Genomic DNA, 6,749 nt, shown 5'->3' on the forward strand with positions numbered 1-6,749 from the left:
CATCTATTAGGTAAAAGAGAGCCCTTGAACCAACTCTTTATTTCCTGCGACTCATCAAGGAAGACTTGCTCTACTTCGTTTTTCTGGAGAAATGATTGAAGAGAGTAGGGCTTATGGCCAATACCCCCCCTCAGCAGGTGGACCTTCCATTTCGAATAAGATTAAGCTAGCCATATAGAAAGATTAGATGTCCTACTGAGGCGCTACTCAGCCCTGCTGAAAAACCCTGCTTTCTTTACAAATACAGGATGGATGTAAGATTGACCTTCTTTAGGGGCTCCTTATGAAAGGGCAAGGACAGGACTAGGACGGAAGGATAGGGGTTAACGCGCATCCATGGCTTCTTCCATAGCTAAGGCCTTACTTTACTAATAGGGGATTTCGCCAGAAGAAGATGGGAGAGATTAGTCGCCAGAAGACTTGCGGGCCTGCTCCTATTCATAAAGTATACGGGTGGCCTATTCCAATCCAATAGCCGGCAGACAGACAGGCTTGACCTGCAGGTGAAGGTACTTTTGGCGCTGCTTCTTCTTAACTGGATTTCATACCGCTTACTTGGAACAACAAGAGCAACTAGACGCTTTCAATTCAAATGGCCTCTTTTCCACTATTTTACAGATTCGGGAAAGACAGATGAGATGGCAGATGCTTGACTTGGTGATTCCATTACTGCAACGAGAAAGACCTCTACTCCTGCTTTTGGCTACAGTAAGAACACAATCAACTTACTTGTCCACGCTTGGCTTGGTTCCCCTTCTGCTCCCGCAAACAACCCTCCTTCCTACAAGTCGCTTACTAAAACTAAAGAAGGTGCTGCCTTTGCTTTATAGTCGAGCTTCGGAGCAATTGACCACATTTTTAAGTAGGCCTCGTCCGTCTCTCTCATTCAAAGTAGGTAGATGAAAGATCTGTAACTCCCCTTGACGTTCTAGTTTCGGTCTTCTACGCGGGCACAAGCATACTAGCTGACAAGACAGACTAGACAGACTACTGGACGGGCTAGCTTCCCTCACTTCTAGCTTTCCGGGCTCACTCATGCTTTCCACTCCCGCTCGCTGGCACCTCTTTCCTCTTTACTACTCAACTTTGTTGATGCAACGAACTCTTTCTATTCCACTCGCCAACAGCCTCCCAAATAAAGAAAAATCCGTTATGAATAGAAGTCGAGTGGTCATTATGGAGCAACAAGGCGAGAAACGGAATACACGAACAAACAAGCCCGAGAAAGGACCCGAACGAACCTTGCCTTTTCCGAACTGCCCTTCCTTAGCCTTCCCTTACTAACTCTGGACTCGCTCTGGAAGTGAAACGGTAAGTGACTTTAGAATGCTGGCGCTGATCTGATCCCTAGTTCGGATTCGGAAAGGCTCTGACTCTTGCACCGGTTAGGTTACCGGCTTGTGCCCCTAGCTAGTAGGTAGGTGAAAGCACTTTTGGCAATGGCTTTTCTAAAGCCTTAGGAAGGATGGAAGGGGGCGGAGCGGAAGGAAGATCTAGATATAGTTCAGTGAAGTTCCCCACTCCTGATCGCTCGGTTGGAGCGAGCTCGTCCATCCCTTCCCGCTAGGGCCACTCCCGTTCCACGAAGGTGGAGTCAAGGTTACAAAGTCACTTTCTATCATCAATCACCGCGAGTAGAAAGCCTTGGTCTTGTTGGCCCTACTCGCTATCGGATTCGAACCGCGTTTGAATGGAACAGATTTTGAGTCTGTCGTGTTTACCATTTTCACCAAGTGAGCTTGGGGGGGGGGCGAAGCCAGATACTTGTGCGGAGATGAGATTGATGCTCCGCTCGCCCTCTTATCGCCACTTTATCCTCTATACACCTACCCCTTCGCCGAAGCTTCTGGCTTTTGATCAAGGCCCGTAGACTCTCTATGTTCGTATAAGTAAGGGAATGTACCTCTTGCAGGGAGTCTTTTGTCCCTTTGGGACCCCTCTTCTTTAACGGGCCGGAATTCTATCTAGACAGTTCCGCATGCGGCGCTTTCTTCGAGCTGTCCATCCCTATTTGCCCCTGATCTCCCCGTGCCGTGGTCCCACTGCAGGTAGCCACCCGTCTTGTTGCAGCTTTTCGTCCGTCCATAATAGCAAACTCGCCTTTGTTTGCTCTCCGCATCGTCAGAGCGCCCCGCCCCGGGACGTTGGCTGCTGTGTACGAAGATTGGGCTAGGCCCGCACTTGTTCCATCCAGCCCAGCCCGAAGTCGTACAATTCTTGTTCAATCCATAAACAGGTCCCCCCTAGCTTGGTATTTGACCACTCGACCGATCGACTAAAACCAATTCTTCTTTGAAAAGGTCGATCGATGAGTTGTTTCTTCTCCCGCAGTCTCCTTCATCGCAACGATTCTTCCCCGTTCAAGAAGAACAGTTTTCGTGATCGAATTACGAAATAGATATACGAACTGTATAGGATCATTCGCTGGAATGGGATAAGTGATTCTTTTATAGGATCCCAATGGGATATTCGAATCCACTGAAGATGCAATAGGTATTTGTGATCGATCAGCTTCAAGTATGACCGAGGACTTTCTATCTGCATCCATAATAACTACACAATCTGGTTGTTGATTCGACCCGAAATTGATCTTCTTGTTTCTCGAACGGATTTTTTTCGGACTTGAACAATTGGTCAAAAAACCCCCGATCCTCCATTGAGAATCATTGATACAGCCGATTCTCGTCGCCATTTGTTCCATTATTTCATCGAATAACGAATTGGTATTTACAAAGAAGGAACGGCCTTTTTGACGAATGGGAGATCCTATAAAATGACAAGCGTTTCGTAAACAAATCAGTGTTTTGTCTGAATCGAGAATAGCAATTCCATTTCTGGAACCACAGATATAGACTTTGAAATGGTGAGCAGCTACCCGACGGCCTAGATGTGCGTTCGTACTCAGTAATTTTTGAATTACAATAGAATGGATTGTCATCATAAGCTTTTTTTTTTTTCCTCCTCTTCCTATTGATCTAAAATTCTGACCAAGTCAACCAAGCCTATAGTATAGGCGACTTGACTATAGTATAGGTCGGATGTTTCCGTGAGCAGTAAGCAGCAGATCTCCCCTTTTTTTTGGGAAAGCTGGTGGCCCTTTGGGCGTGTGAATTCTTTCAAGGGGCGGCCTGATTCGACATTGTTGTTTACTCTGATCCGGTCGAGGTGGTTTTCGTTTACCAGCGCGTAGGTGGTCTAAGTTCCTATGACCGAGTCTTTCTGGCCCCTGTGAACATCTTTTCTTAATGTATTAAAGAGGGCCTCTCTAACCGGTGAAAAGTGGTGGGTGTCCACTAACGGCCATTCCTGGCTCGGCTCCGATAACGCAATTCCGGGAGGAGTCGGTATAAGGGCACTGGATCCCTTCGGACCTGGAGAACGTGTGACGCTGGGTCGGGGTTTGGTGAACCAACTGGTCGCTCCTCTAGTTGAAGTCTCGGGCCCCTTTTTCGTTGCCTAGGTTACACCTTCGGAATACCCACGAAGGGGATTTCGCTCTACTCCCCCCAATCTTCACTTTACGCCACGCCGACTCTCCGTCGTGGAATTAGACCAAGGGGAATCTCCATAGGAACTAGTCCCTCAGATTTCGCACGTAGGAGATCGAGACACAGCCCTTACTAATAGGGGGGGCTATGGGGAAAGATGTGGATCGATCGCCCTAGATAGACAACTACATAGAGGGTCTCTACAAGTATATATCTATATCTATATATCTATATAGATATCTATAATATCGGTAGTTGTCCGGTCGTACCCGAACAATAAGATTCCAGAGGGAAATGCACCTAAGATCAAATATTTCGAGCCGGCTTCCGTGGAAAATTCAGACTTTCTTTTTGATGCTGCGATCACATAAAAACATAAACTTTGAGGCTCAATAGCTAAATACATGGCAATTGAATCATGAGCCGGGATCATAAAGAGCATACTGCGAGTAGGAAGTGGAATTAATACAATGGATTCAGAAGCATCAAACCTCTCTTGTTCGGAAGAATCGAAACACATCGAAATGGTACCAGCCGTACTTAATAATGGAAGGATTTGGCAGAAATATGTAGAATTGTCCCTCCTAAAAAGATTATTCCGGAATAAATGGGCAATAGTTAGGAGAGGTGCGCCAGCGGCGAGCAGAAGCAAGGTTATTAGATACCGAAGGGAAACCCCGGCCAGAACCACACGTGCAAGTTTCCCTGCATGTGGCTCGTCCGTGATAACTTCTTCGGATTTGCGTGAACTAGCGGACCGATCACTAAGTGGGGATGCTCCCTCCAGCATGAGCGAACCTTTTCGGAACTGGTTAGGAATGGGCGCCACTATCCCAGCCCGGATCCAGCCAGGTTCTATTGATCATGTCCCCTTCCCAACAGTTGTACCTTGTCTTGGGGCGCCTTTGGCTTTACGAGAGAAAGCCCGCCGGAGAAAAAAGTGTTTCTCTTCCCGTCCCGGGCCCGGGTCATAGTGAGGTGAGGCTCCGGTGCGTCCACAGAAGAGGAAATCGCAATGCATCTTGCTCAGCAGGCGTAGCTTGGAGTGGGAGTGTAGCGGGGGTAAGGTAAGGAAAGTGGCCGCCAGAGAGGCAGCCAAACCAAGCCAGGGCCTATTGAGCGCAGCTAAGCTAATATGCGCCGGAGAAAGCCAGGTGCCGGAGGTAAGCTCTATTCGGCCCGGAGCATTGATTCCCCATAACGAATAGGCTACTCTTTCTCTCAATTGCCTATCCTGTGCTCGAGAAGGTCCCCCAGTTCCTCGGCTGCACCTCGAGGTGCATTTAGTTGTCTTACATGAGACTCGGGATATTCCCCACCCCCACCCCCATCTCAGTTAGGGCAGGGTAGGGCATGGCACCTTTCGCTCATCCATTCCGCCCGCCCGTCCAGACGCGGCGCCCTTTCTCATTATCATCTACCGCCCTTTTCTTTCCCCCCGGCTATTCACGCATGAAGATCGTCGTATGTATGCTCGACTTCGGTTGCCGGTGCAATAGGTAGGAGTACATTATGGCAGGATCAGTCACCCGGGCAAACCAACCCTCCTCCAAGAAGAATTGTGCTATGCCCCCCCGATCCCTATAGAGCGAAAGAGCTGCCTGGTGATCCCTAGGTTGCAGCACGTCCGGTCGTTAACTCCTCGCGCCGCTGCCGCCGTTTCTAGGACCGACCGACGCCTCACCTGCACAGGTACCCACGTAGTGTAGTGTCGGTCGCACATTCAACATAGCGTTCGGACTCATGTGCCTTCCAGAACCAGGGGAGTTCCCTTGCTCCTGCTGCGTACGATTAGCCAGCCTTGCGGCGGCAAAAGGATGAGACGTCCCCCCATGCTACGGTTCCCTGCGGTCCGAACCCGGTGCCGCATTAGGTTAGGGAGCTGGGCGAGAATAGCTCCTCCGCATCCCAAAGCGCGCTGCCCTCCTAGGCGCGCAACACTAAGTAATCCAAGCCAACCCACATTACTGACTAACGGTGGATAATCATCTTTCTTAGAGGTACTAAATACAACTCCATGAATGAGCAAAATGGAGGTTGCGTTAATGAGAAAGATCTCTGGGGAAACCGCTAAAAAAAGATTGAACATGTGGGAGGGATCCGAACTCATTCTGCTTTCATTTCTCCTTATTAGTCAGGCTGGAGCACTGAGTGACTTACGGTCTTCAGCAGGCAGGCTGCACTCTAGGCTAGGAAGGAAGAGCACAATTCTTCTTGGAGGGCAGCCAGACCAAGAATTCATGCGTAATGCGTTGCGTATAGTATGAGAGAAGGTAGCTAAAAAAAAAGGTGGTGTTTCCGTATAGTACTGTACACTGAACACCAACCCAATCTCGACTGGATAGATTGAATGCAAGTTTCATCTATTAAGAAAGATGTAGAAGCTCGGCCCCTTTCATTATGTCGGAAACCCACGCGAACACGCATCATCTCTTAAGATGCCTTATTTGGCTTACACTTACAAAGGGTTCTAGGCGGTGCTTAAGTAAGATAGGCTGTCGCTCCAGAAATGGGCTCGGTAAAGAATTGACTAACGGATCACTTAAGTCAGATAGGTGGAAGATGAAAATCACGCTATTCTAGTTTTTATTTATTTTACTATTCCACGGTTCTTCCCAGAAGCAACACCAAACCGCGGGCTCAATAAAGAACTCAATCTATAAAGAATCTACTTTCTCATGTGGGATCCTAAAAAGGAGTCCCCTTACTAGGAGGGCCCGACGAGCTTTTTCAGCCCCAAAACAACAAAGAATTTCTTCTTATTATACAATCCGACCCCTCTTGGATGCTTTTCATACAATCACCTCTGCAGCAGCATGCAGATCCTTCTCATTCTACCCCTCCTATTCCAAATGAATATAGCATCACCAGATGGTACAACGAATAGACAAGCCCAGGCCGGAGAATAAGGAAGTTCCAACCTCTTTCTTTTTGCCGTTTTTAGAACGGTTCCGCCATGAATATAGAACAATGTAGCGCCGGCCCGATAGTCGCTGCCGAAACCAATATGAATGTTTCGTGCTGGAGCTTTTTGGGAGGATGAGAGGAGGCGCGGCAGGGATCTCGGTCGATCTGCCCCTCCCTCATTCAGTCGCTCCGCAGTATAAGCAGAAGTTGACGTATCTGACCGATCTAATAAGGTACCGGTTTTATATGGGAGCGCTTCCTTCGCTAGCGCTTGGAAGCAAGCTACCCTCCTATCTATGGTCGATCAGTCTCTCATCATCTATCGTCGCATCACGCCCTGCCGGAGCGCCATGC

At 48.5% G+C, this 6,749-nt stretch overlaps 1 pseudogene; it reads right to left on the minus strand.

Annotated features, from left to right (window-relative positions):
• Nucleotides 1-1,987: 1,987 nt before the first annotated feature.
• LOC143865572 (small ribosomal subunit protein uS2m-like) lies at nucleotides 1,988-3,713 on the minus strand (annotated as a pseudogene).
• Between the last annotated feature and the right edge of the window lie 3,036 nt (nucleotides 3,714-6,749).

Source organism: Tasmannia lanceolata, unplaced genomic scaffold, assembly GCF_043159265.1.
Source record: "Tasmannia lanceolata isolate RefF3 unplaced genomic scaffold, GAP_Taslan_0.1 ptg000094l, whole genome shotgun sequence".
Lineage (NCBI taxonomy): Eukaryota > Viridiplantae > Streptophyta > Magnoliopsida > Canellales > Winteraceae > Tasmannia > Tasmannia lanceolata.